The following is a 13,246-nucleotide window of genomic DNA, read 5'->3' on the forward strand; positions in this document are numbered from 1 at the left end:
AAATTGGCCATTTGAGAGTTTCAGAGACAGCTAAAGGATGCGTCTTGCTTTCTAGATACTCCGTCTATGTAGCCTGAACTGCCTCTGTTACGTTCTGCTGTTCTGCTCTCCAGTCTGTGTATGTGTCCCCAGTTAGATCATCATTGGTGGCCTGTTTGATTTCGTAATCTCCAGCTCTTCAGAACATCTGGCGATAGTCTGCTTTGAAGAAACCTATATAAGAGCACAACAGAGGGAAAGGCATTTGCTTGAGGCCTTTGCAGACATGTCCTTTGATGTCAGCAGAGGTGGGACTCTTCTTTACCTTTTCAATCTTGGGCCCTAATTTCTTGCTCTTTAGGTGATTCTGGATCCAAAAGAATCATCCTTTTTTTTTTTTTTTTTTTTTTTTTTAAAGTACTGGGGATTGAACACAGTAGAGGTTTACCACTAAGTTAAATTTCTAGCTGTTTGTTTTTGAGACAAGGTCCTCACTAAGTTGCCCAAAACCTGTGATCCTCCTGCCGTGGACTGTCCAGTGGCTGGGGTTGCAGGTGTGCACCACCGCGTCCAGCTGGGTCTGAAGGAATCTGAATTCACTTTAGTTGTCTCAATGATTGTCTTTTTGTTAATGATACCCCTAAACCATAGTTTCAGCCTTAGACTCTTTCCAATCTTGCAACTATACACTGGATAATTGTATTTGAATATCCTACACTACCTCAAACTCCTCCATAACCACAATTTATCACAACCTCCTTCCCTAAACCTACTTGACCCTTATCTCCTTTCTGACAGCACTAACTTCACAATTGCTAAGACCAGAAGAAAACAAGTTCTGTGTCCCCCTTTTCCACCACTTATTAGCCTCATTTGTCCCTTCTTAGCCACAGGTGGTGTGCTCCAAGACCCCTAGTGCATGCCCGAATCCATGGGTAGTGCAGAATCCCATGAATACTATATATTTTCCTTAAGGTTTAATTTATAAATTAGGCACAGTAAGGGATTAACAACACATGTAATAGTAATGTAGAACAGTTGTAACCACATGCTGTAATAACCTTGCCAATGTCACTTACTCTTGCTTTTGGGGCTGATGTTAAATAAAATAAATGTTACTTAAACATTAGTGTTGCAATATTGCGACAGTGACAGTTGATCTGTCTTAGGGCTACTAAGTGACCAGCAAGTGGATTGTGTATATAGCTAAGATACACTGGACAGAGGGATGTTCAGGTCCTTGGTGGGTGGAGAAGGTCAGTGTAAGAGTTTATCATCATATTCTGAATGGCATGCAATTTACAACTCACAAATTGTTTATTTCTGGAATTTTTCATGTAATATTTTCAGACTGTAACTGAAACTGCAGGAAAGGGAGGGCTACTGTAGTTGGCTCTGTCTTTCAAATATCTCTTTGAGTTGACCTCTACCCTCTTTGTCTACAGCCCTGCTTTTATTTATTTATTTATTTATTTGGACATAGCTTCTTGCTTTTTATTTCTTTAAGTCATCTTCTTTTTTCATTGCCATATAGTTAACTTTCTACTTTTTTTTTTTTTTTTGTACTGGGGATTGAAGTCAGGGGTGCTTAATTAACCACTGAACCACATCCCCAGTCCTTTTTATTTTTTATTTTGAGACAGGATGTCACTAAATTGCTTAGGACCTCACTAAGTTGTTGAGGCTGACCTTGAACTAGGGGTCCTCCTGCCTCAGCCTCCTGAGTCACTGGGATTACAGGCATGTGCCACTGCATCCTACTAAAACTCAGATTTGATTGTCATTCATCCTCTCAAAATTCTTTGTTGACTTCCCTCAGCTGTAGATGAGCTGCCAACTTCCTACTGAGGCCTTTCTGCTTTCTCAGGCAGCCTCTCTTGAGCACACCTGCCTGCCAGCGCCACATGTCTCTCCCCAAATGCTGCCTGAGTTTTCCTGCCTTCTTGCCTTACCACTGTCAAATCTCTGATTCAGCTGAAGGTCCCAGACATTATCACCTTAATTCACCATTTCTCTTTCTGCTGAAGCCTTCCCTTCCCTTTCTTCCACCTCAGGCTGACCTTTGCTCCTGTCGTTTGGTTTTAAACAACTTTATTGAGATAATTTGCATATGGTGAACTCACTCATTTTAAGCATACTGATGAGTTTCATTAAATCAATATAAATCCATATTTATGTGAAACCATCACCACAATCTGGTGTTAGGACATCTCACTAGCCCTCTTGTAGCTGAGCCCTGTTCTCACCCCAACCCCACGCCTCCAGTGATCTTCTTTAGTTTTATTTTTTTCTAGTAATTTTATTTAAAAAGTTATATAAAAAGTGATCATTTGAGTCTGTGTCTTCCTTCAGTCCACACAACGTTTTTGTATTCATACATGTTGCTGAGTATATCAGTAATTTTTTTTAAATCGCTGAGTAGAATTCCTTTGTATGGATATACCACAGTTTGTTTACGCAATCACTCCTTGATGGATATTTGGGTTGTGTCCAGCTTAAGGCTCTTGGGAGTAGAGAGTCTGTGATCTTTTGTGAGTCTTGGTGTGGATGCATACTTTCTTTCGTTTTGGTTAGAATTGTGGGGTCTTGTGTTACAGGTATGTTTAACTTTTACAGAAACTGCCAAACTGTTTTCCAAAGTAACTGTTGTGTTTGTACGTTCTGACCAGCAATGTATGAGGGTTTTGGTTTTTCTACATCCTTGCCAATACTTGGTATTTTCTGTCTCTTTGATGATTGTTCTAACAGTGTGTGAGTGGCTGCATCTGAATGTGGTTATAATTTCCATTTCCTGAACTCTTTTTTTAAAAAAATATTTTTTTAGTTGTAGTTGGATAAAATACCTTTATTTTATTTATTTGCTTTTTTATGTGGTGCTGAGGATGGAACCTAGCACCTCACACACATGCTAGTTGAGTGCTCTACTGCTGAGCCACAACTCCAGCCCCTCCTGTACTCTTTTAACTCTTTTAAGACTGACTGCTTTAAATTATAGATGTATTGGGAGATTATATATATATATATATATATATATATGAGAGAGAGAGAGATCTATTTATCTTCTGATAATCTGTGAGCTGGTCTAACCAGCTGACTGGAGGGACACTGTGCCATTGGGTAGGGAATATGGTAAGGATTTAGGGTTTGTTGAAAGAATAACCAAACTGAAACAATGAAAAGGGACCAATCCTTACATTATTTTTGGCAACAGAAAACACTGATAAATTGACTCCAGAGATGATATAAAAGTCTAATCATTTCCCCTGGGCAAACCCTTTGCCAAAGTTCCTCAGAAGTTATAAACTTGGCTAGCAGTATAACTCAGTGGCAGAGTGCTCGTCACATGCATGAGGTCCTGGGTTCAATTCTCAGCACCACACACACACAAAAGTTATAAACTAGACAATTAAATTTTACTCTCTTTGTTTGTTTGTTTGTTTGTTTGTTTTCCTTTGCTTTCTTCACCCATGATGAGAAGCAAATGAATAAAATAGAGACAGAATAGGAGGAGAAAAGAGACTCTCTCTCTCCATGACTAAGTGCTGGTAGAATAGCTTGGGATAGGGCCATGTGGTTTGGTTACCCTGTGGTTCCAAGTGTGGGGGATTTCACTTCCACTGTGACTTCCTGCTGCTTTTCCAATCCTGGCCCCCAGCTCTGCCCATTAGAGCAGGGGGTCTGCTAACATTTCCTGTAAAGAGCCAGAGAGTAAATATTCAGGCTCTGTGGGCCAAGAGACAACATGAATGATCCTGTGTAGGTGTTTATGTAATGACAGACAAAACAAAGTCCATGCTCTTATTTCAGGTCTACTAATAAGAAGAGGGGAATTCTTCGGAGAAAGATAAGATTTCTCTTAATTAGAAGTTCAAAGTGGGGCTGGGGATGTAGCTCAAGCGCTCGCCTGTCATGCGCTGGGTTCGATCCTCAGCACCACATATAAATAAAGATGTTGTGTCCGCCGAAAACTAAAAAAATAAATATTAAAATTCTCTCTCTCAAAAAAAAAAAAAGTTCAAAGTTAGTGTTTCCTAACATCTTGGTAGAAATGTGGGCCCGTTCTCCTATAGAGCTTCACTGGAACACAGGACCTGCCTGCCTGAGAACTCACCAGTACGTGTTGTCTGGATTTTCCTTTATGAACTTGGAGAACTTCTCAGAGGAGGAAGCAGGTCAGGAGCATAGGCTGTGGGGGTACTCTGGGTTTGAATTCCAGCTCACCTCCAGTTTGCCATTCTCCTGCCTCAGCCTCCCAAGTTGCTCAGATCACAGGCATGTGCCACTGTGCCTGGCTCTGATTCTTTCCATTGCTATCTGTTCCCTTATCTATAAAATGAATAACCCCTGGATGAGGTGATGCACACCTTTAATCCCAGCGACTCTCTCGAGGCCGGGGCAGTTTCAAGGCCAGCTTCAGCAACTTAGAAAGGATGTAAGCAACTTGGTGGGATCCTCTCTCAAAATAAAAAAAAAAAAAATTTTAAAGGGGCCAGATTGTAGCTCAGTGGTACAGCACCCCTGGGTTCAATTCCCATCACCCTCCTCCCAAAATAAGAGTAATAGTACCTATTTCACAGGATTGAAATTAAGATTGAACACAAAGACTTAGAATGATATGTGGCAAGTTTTATTCTTCTGATTGTTTTTCAGACCATTACAAGTTGTAAAACCTTTCTTAACTCATGGGCAGTACAAAAATGGCTGGCAGTCTAAATTTGCCCTGCAGATAGTCTTGGATCCCTGCATTAGAGTGTACACTGGAATTATTGCTACTTACTTTCTGAACAACAATTGCTTTTTTCCCTCTAATTGCAAAACACCATATGCTCACCTCAGGAAACTTGGAAAACACAGAAAAGCACAATAAAACAAAAGTTATTCAGAATCTCTACCACCCAGAGATGCTTCATCATTTATATGTTACTCTAGATTTTTCCAGCCTGTCAACTATACATAATACACATACTTTTTCAGATAAAACCCTGCTCCGTGTTCTGTATGTTGCCTGGTATTCTTTTCACTTATTCACATGGCTTATTGTTACTAATATTTTTCTGTAACTCAAATTTTAATGACTGCTTCCTATTCTATTACTCAAATATACTAAAGGCAGTTCCCGATGGCTTTTTCAGCATTAGTTTTAACTATAAATTAGTACATACATGTTTGTACATATCTCTGATTAATTCCTTGGGATAAATTACAAAAGTGTATCAGGGGGTTAAAGAATACCTACATTTTTTGCTGGGTGTATTGGCGCACACCTGTAATCCCAGTGGCTCAGAAGGCTGAGGTAGGACCATCTTGAGTTCAAAGCCTGTTGTAGGGACAGCGGGGGCAGGGCATCGAAGATAGCAAGAAACAGTTTTATTTGGCTGCAGCCAGGTTCAGAGGGCACAGCTTTTGCTCTAATCAATTAATCCCCTGAACCCCTAGTTCAGGTAATTTCAGAACTTTACACCCAGCATGTAAGAGGAAGGGCTCAGAAGTTCACATGAAGCAGCTTTTTCTTTCACTGTTCTGGGCGAGTTAGCCCTTCAAGGACAACACCTGAGAAGGGGAGAGCTTCTTCTCCCCTTTCTTTCCTCTGGACCCTGCCAGCTGTTACCATGGAGCCCAATTGGTAACTTCTCTTAAAAATGTAGACATCTCTGTGAAGCTCCAGCTCAAGGCCAGAGACCTTGTTTACACATTTCTACAAACTACTATACTGGATACATGTTTGTGAAAAACTAGTAAGGGGGTGTCCAGCACCTGGAGTGCTGATTTCTTCCCAGCCAGTAGCCAAGTAAAACAGGGCAACATGAAAATATTGAGCTCTTGTAGAGACTCTTTTGCTGACAATCCTAAAATCAACCATGGTGAAGATTTCTGGAGAAGCCCAGTAAGACTTTTCTGTGGAGAAAGGGGGTGCCACTACAAGCCAGCCTCAGTAACTTAGCAAGTCCCTAAGCAACTCAGCAATACCCTGTCTTCAAATAAAATATAAAAAAGAGCTGGGGAGACTAGGGTTGTGGCTCAGTGGTACAGCGCTCACCTAGCAAGCATGAGGCAGCACTGGGTTCGATCCTCAGCATCACATAAAATAATAAATAAATAAACCAAATAAAGATATTGTATCCATCTACAACTAAAAAGGATTTTTTTTTTTTTTTTTTTTAAGGGCTGGGATGTGGCTCAGTGGCTCAGTGCCCCTGGGTGCAATCCCTGGTATGGAACCAAAAGAAAAACCCCACACTTTTTAAGTTTTGGTGTACTTTATGATTTTTCCTGTAGGAAGTCAAATAGTTTATCCTCTTCCTATATGCTATGTGTGAACACTGTCCTCAACCCTGGTCTTATAATTTTACTTGATTATTGAGTTTATGAATTTAAAAAAGTAAAACATTTCTTGTTTTGACAACTCAAGTATTTTTAAATGACCAACAAAAATGGAACTTGAATTATGTGCCCACTAGAAAGGTTAAGCCTGTGTGTATATTTTCCCTTATTTCCTTCTGTTATTTTAGGAAAAACGCATTATAAATTAAAAAAAAAAAAAAAAACAAGTCTATCATTGTCATCCTATTTTACAGACCAGGAAACTGACTCAGAGTGGTTAAGTTACTTGTTTAATTAGTAAGAACAGATAAGTAGGCAATCCTGGGGGTTCTTTTGCTTGTTTTGGCGATTCCAGCCTTTCTCCTTTGGTAGGCATTTGCCTGCTGTCTATTTTATAATGTTTTCTATGTAGTATTTTAGATGTGCCTCTTGCAACTAGCATGTAGCTTAATTAAAACAAAATCCCAAGACTAATGGGTTTTTTTTTTTGGTACCTGAGATTGAACCCAAAGGCACTCAACCACTGAGCCACATCCCTAGCCCTATTTTTTCTTTTCTTAGAGACAGGGTCTCACCCAGTTACTTAGAACCTGGCTTACTTGCTGAGGCCCGCTTTGAACTCTCGGCTTTGAACTCTCCTGAGCAGCTGGGATTACAGGCATGGGCCGCTGCAACTGGCTCCAAGTCTGATTTTTTAAAACTAGCCTTATTTTTTAGGTTTGCATTGATAGTAATTGTCGGTCTTTTAAAAATTATTTTTCTTTTTGCCTGCTATTTCCTATTCTTTTCCTTTGTTTTCTCTTTCTCCTTCCCTCTCTCCTTTGAGTTATAGTTTATCAATTGCTCCTCCACCCCTTTTTTTCTTCTACTGGCTTTTTTGTCTTTAAATGTTTATTGTGAGTACTTAAATAGCAGTTCAAAATTAAATCCTATCTCACACACCCAATTTTATTTTATTTAATGTTTTCTTTGTATTTTATTTGTTTCCCTCAATCTTTGCTCATCACTTCTAATTGGTCTCATATACACAGAATTTATTTTTCTTTTTTCTTTTTTTGGTACCTGGGATTGAACTCAGGGGCACTCAACCACTGAGCCACATCCCCAGACCTTTATTGTATTTAATTTAGAGACAAGGTTTAACTGAGTTGCTTAGAGCCTCACTTTTGCTGAGGCTGGCTTTGAATTCACGATCCTCCTTTCTCAGCCTCTCCAGCTGCTGAGATTAATGTGTGTGCCACCACACGGGCCAGAATTTATTTTCTAGCAATATATCTTTCAGTGCATTTTTCATCAAGTGCCTGTAAATGGTAGACACTCTCAGCTCTTGTTTGAAAACACCATCCTCTGTCCCCATCTTTCAATGACTCTTTCTTTGTAGGGAGAGTCTTCGCTTGATGATCTGAAAATACAATATCCCATTTGTCTTCTGAGTGCTCTTTTGTTCCTGAGAAGTCTGTCTGTTTTTCCTTTGTGGTAATATTTCATGTCCCTTTGACTGTTCTTGAAGGTTTCTCTTTGTCTTGGATATTCTGCAGTCTATGTGTATGAATTTATTTTTATTAATTCTACTCAGAACTCGGTATTGTTTACATGGAGGGCCCCCATGGCTTTCACAAGTTTGGGAAATTCTCAACTATTATCTTTAAAAACAGTGAAGCTGAGATCTCCTGTTTTGGGAAGCAGAGTCGACTGACAACCCCAGATTCTACCTTTCAGGGTTCACTCCAAAGGTGCACTTTCCCTGGGCTGATGTTTGAATAAACACGGGTGCCCAGGCTCGTCCATCTGTGCAGGACTGACTTTGGTTCAAGGATTCCCCAAAGCTTTCTCTCTCTCTCTCTCTCTCTCTCTCTCTCCCTCTTTCTCTTCCTCTCTCTCTCTCTCTCTCTCTCTCTCTCTCTCTCTCCTCTCTCTCTCTCTCTCTCCCCCCTAGGGGTTGAACATAGTGCCGCACATATGCTAGGCAGGGGCTCCACCACTGAACTATGCTTCCAGTCCCCAAATCTTTCATACAATTACATTTTACTGAGTCTCTTCCAACTTGATATTTCTTCCTTCTCTTTGTCTTGCCTGCAGTGAGGTCTGAAGGCTCTTTCTGCCTCCTCCTGTTCCCTCCTGCTTCCTCCTCCTTCCTTCATAGCTATTTCCCCAACATCTTCTCTTGGCATTTGCTTCTTGGAGAACCCAGATTCACACAATATCCCCATTTTCATCATTTAGTTCTTATACTATGTACATGGACCTACTCATTGTAGTTTCTATGCCCTTAACTATTCTTTCATTCCTTTTAATGTATTTCTCTCTTATCTATTTTATTTCTGTCATTTATCTATTTCACACTTTTTTTGTCTGATGCCCTTTGAGTAACTTCTTCAGATTTGTCTTCCATTTTACTCAATTTTCTCTTCATCTATGTCTAATCTGGTATTTAACCTATCTATTGACTTTGCAATTCCAGAGATCACAGTATTTATTTCTAGGAGTATTATTTGGTTTCTTTTCACATATTACATTTTTCATTATATAGGCATCTTTTTGTATCAATTATTATTGTCATTTTTAAAAAATATTTTTTGAGTTTTAGATAGACACAATATCTTTATTTATTTTTATGTGGTACTGAAGATCTAACCAGTGCCTCGCGTGTGCAAGGCCAGCACTCTACCACTGAGCTACAGCCCCAGCTCTGTCTTTTTTTTTTTTTTTTTTTTTTGTATTTTAGTTTAGTTCCTCCTTTTTTGTCTCTCTCTCTCTCTCTCTTTCTCTCTCTCTCTCTCTCTTTTTTTTTTTGGCACTGGGAATTGAACTCAGGGGCCCTCAACCACTGAGCCACATCCCCATCCCTATTTTGAATTTTATTTAGAGACAGGGCCTTACTGAGATGCTTAGTGCCTCGTTTTTGCTGAGGATGGCTTTGAATTTGCAAGAACAATCCTCCTGCCTCAGTCTCCTGAGTCATTGGGATTATAGGCGTGCGCCACCACATCTGGCCATTGTGTTTCATAGTTTTGAACATACTTATTTTGTATTCTTTTTCAAATTGTTATTTTATTATTCTAAGTTCCCTGCCTTAAGAATAATTTTTGTTGTATTTGCTGTTTTCTGCTGATGGTGTATTCTAATTTTTAATTTCTTCTAGGATGATTTCTAGTGGGGATTATATTTTTTCTGTGGGAATCTCATGAGGTCTGATTGTGGGACCCTTCTTCTGAACACTTTGTATTGCTTTGTCTAGAGATTCTAAGAGTGCCACTAGCTTGGAGCCAATGTTTCTGCTAATGTCTTAGTTTGGAGCATCCTAAATCATCTTGCTTAAGGCTCAGATATATTTTTCAAGGGAGGGCTTTATTTTTCCAGATAGAGTCCAAGGACACAAAATTGTCCTCTGTTCCAGGGGATAAGCTTTCCGCTTTACTCTTTCTTTTCACTGAGGAAGCAACCCTTAGAGGGTCAAGTCCTTTCATGATTTTAGGTTTAACTCCCTGCCTTAGGGTGGCTCAGCACTTCTTTTCCTTTGTCTGCTTGTATATAAAAATGAAAGTGTGAAATTTACCAGGAAAGTCTCAGAACACTGGTGCACTGGTTGCACTTGCACCCCTGTAATCCTAGTGGCATGGGAAGCTGAGGCAGGAGGATTGCAAGTTTCAAGCCTGCCTCAGTGACTTAGCAAGGCCTGAGCAACTTGGCGAGATTGAGTCTCAAAATACAAAAATAAAAAGGACTGGGGATTGGCTAAGTGGTTAGGCACCCCTAGGTTCAATCCCTGGTACCAAAAAAAAAAAAAAAAAAAAGAGAATGTCTCAGGACCACTTCACAATTTTACTGTTCTCTCCTTTCTTCTTCAGGTTATATTTGATCTGGTATTCCTAGGCGTTTGTAATGGGAGGATTTTGGTCTCTGCCCTGCCAGTGCCTTCACATCATCTTAGTTTGCTTCCCTATTGCAGAATCAGAAGTTACACTTGCCACATTGAGTTCTGGGATTTAGGGTTCTTAAGGGGGCCTGTTTCTAAGCAGTGTTATTAGTGAGGTCCATCAGCTCACCCATCAGTGGAAGAGCAGAGTGTGGGAGATTCATATATAGAGATGCATGTTTTTCCTGCAGGGTTTAAAAAGAAAGTTACATTTATTTTCCAATCCATGGTAACTTCGTTGGTAAATTCAGATGGTTCTGAATTTTTTTTTTCAAATAACATCTTAGGAAAAATAATTGCTTTATCATTATTGTTTTTTCTACTGCACAGGCCTGGTAGCAGAACTCCTTTTTTTTTTTCCCTACCTTCATTCTCTCAGCTTTCTCACCATCCTTCTCAATTTGTCCTTTGTCAATAAGGCAGAAAAGAGAGGTTGAAGTGATGTATGGGTATAATCCACCGTGCTCTGCTAAAAAGATAAACCTAAATGAAGTGATTTATTACCAGTGGCAGGTATTCTGCACCCAGGATTGTCTGTCAAAGTGAGTGCTTATTGATTTTCCATACCTTCCCTGTCAGACTCTGGGTTGCCATTGTTTGTTGGAGGTGGTAAGTCGTGAAAGGTGGCAGTGTTCTTGCCCAGGCACTCTGCCGTGGGGGTCAGCCTTCATTCATGTTCTAGTGCCCTGAATTCCTCCTGCCTTTTGCCTTCTGCTGTGTGTATGGAAACAGAACCCTCCACTGCTACTTAAAATGCCTCAAATGAGAAACAAGATAAGTTTGGAAAAATGCTACTAGAATCTTCCTACTTGATTCAAATTGATAATGGGTCCCAAGAGAACAGGACAGGATAATAGTGCAGCTTTGGGGATAGGATACGGGTAAGTCCACTCTGTGTTAGATAAAAGATACTGAGCATCCCATGGGAACTAATGAAATAGAGAGTCTCCTGTCACTTCAGGGGACCACACACTTATCACATGAGATGTGTCTTTCCTGTTTTTCTTTTTTTTTTCTTTTTCTTTTTCCTTCAACTCATTGTTGCAAAATGATGAAGCAAAAATTTTCTGGCAAATATCACGTAGTCTTTGGAGTCAAGGTCAGTGTCTTTGAGCTTCAGCAATATCCGGAAAATAAAGAGATTGTCTTAAAAATCTTCGCATTTTTACTTGGGTGCCGTGACGCATACCTATAACCCCAGCAGCTCCAGAAGATCACAAGTTTAAAGCCAGCCTCAGCAATTTAGCAAGGACCTAGGCAATTTAGATTTAGGGTGACCCTGTGTCAAAATGAAAAGTAAAAAAAAAAAAACAAAAAAAAACAGATGGGGATATGGCTCATGATTAAGCACCCCTGGGTTCAATTTCTGGTGCCAAAACCAAACCAAACCAACCCTTACCATTTTGAATAGGCATGAACCTTAGATCTTTTAATCCAGTGTTCTAACTTGATGTCTGAGGAGTTGGCAGCCTGACGATATTCCCTGACTTGCTCAGGGTCACAGAACCAGTCAGTCCCACAGCCAGCATTGCAATCTGGGTCTCTCCAGTTCTTACACATCACTGTTTCTGGGAAGGCTTCTGTTTCATTCCTCTCCTGGGTAAAAAATGTTCCATGTGCTTTCCCAGTAGACCTCTCAAATTTAAAGAAAACTGTGCTGCTGGTGGCTCTCTGGGTTTGTACTCATTGCTTGTTCCTTTGACCAGGAAGGGAGTTCTGTTTATTTGGGTGGAGTGGATTTAGCTTCGAGTTTTCTTTTTCTGTTACGTGTTTAAAATATAGTAATCTACATAAGAACAACTCATTTTAGGTACCTTCCAAGTACATTTTGTGCTAGAGAAAAAGACTGCCTTCATGAAATGAGATAGAGCTGGAGAAATTATTTATATGAAGTAATGATATTTCATAATTGGTAAATTTTTTAAGAAGTCTGTTTGGTTTGATTGCTAAATAATGATAGACAAATACAAAGATTATGTGTATTTATAGTCTGTGTGCATATACTGATGATATTTAATATTTAGCATTTGTATTTTTTAAAACTGTAAGCATCCTATAGTAATTCAGAATTATAAATAGTTGGGCTTAGTAAGTATCAATATATAGTAGCTAAAGAAGGATGGATACAGATAACATTTCTTTGCACCTCTGATTGGCAGATGGGGGGATTGAAAGCTTGGTTCTGGCCAATTAAAAAAAATTTTTTTAAAAATTTCTTATTTGCAATACTGATTGATCCCTTAGTTGAATTTTGGAATATATTTCCATAATGTGCATTTGTGACAACATTGATTCAGCTTTCCCTAAGTCAAAACCAGCAGTTCTCACAAGTCAAGCAAGGTTTTGACTTCATGGTAAGATCATTTTGTATTTCACACAGCACATTGACACTCTGAAGAAGCAAATTCAGTTTCCAGAAAGTCCTTAACTTAGGGTCAGGAACCGTTGCTGATATCAAGAGAGGCTGCTTGAATGTGACTACAGTGGTAAAAATGAAAAGATATTACATATGTTCACATAAACAGAGAAAAACATATAGATCTGTATTATGTTCATTTGCTTCCCAGTGTTCGTTGGCGGTTTGATTATTCATCTAGCTGAGATGTAAGATCTTTTGAGCTTCTAACATAATAGTTATTCATGAAGGCATTTAGGCTGATGGCTTTCTCAGAACGTCCTGCTGTTCATGATGGACTTCATCTATATTTCAACGAATTTCTAAATGGGGGAAACAGAACATTTTTCCTTTGATTAATTCATTGGTTTTTTGGTCCTTAAGGACTCATAGGCTGGTGAACTCCAAAAGGAAGTCAGAAAAGGAGAAATGGTAAATTGGAATTGGAATCGTAGAACTGGCCCCATAAAAATCTTTGAACACTGTCCTAAATTCAACATCTGAAGCACAATGGACCTGGTGAAGATTTATGAAAGCTCATTTAAAAAGCTAATTTAAAACTGCACAAGAGAAGCACAGTGTTATGAGTTTTAATAAAATTCTTGTGCTGTTTTTGACCATTATTTTACAACTCT

At 39.3% G+C, this 13,246-nt stretch overlaps 1 protein-coding gene and 1 long non-coding RNA gene across 2 annotated transcripts in view; both read left to right on the top strand.

Moving 5' to 3' along the window:
- Pitpnc1 (phosphatidylinositol transfer protein cytoplasmic 1) overlaps positions 1-13,246 on the top strand; it is a 254,378-nt gene that overhangs the window by 53,046 nt on the left and 188,086 nt on the right. The gene's annotated exons all lie outside the window — the stretch shown is intronic.
- On the top strand, positions 10,460-13,228 carry LOC144376008 (uncharacterized). Its single transcript, XR_013435997.1, has 2 exons — positions 10,460-11,891; positions 12,996-13,228. It is a non-coding gene; the product is annotated as an uncharacterized LOC144376008 (long non-coding RNA).

This window comes from Ictidomys tridecemlineatus, chromosome 3 (assembly GCF_052094955.1).
Source record: "Ictidomys tridecemlineatus isolate mIctTri1 chromosome 3, mIctTri1.hap1, whole genome shotgun sequence".
Lineage (NCBI taxonomy): Eukaryota > Metazoa > Chordata > Mammalia > Rodentia > Sciuridae > Ictidomys > Ictidomys tridecemlineatus.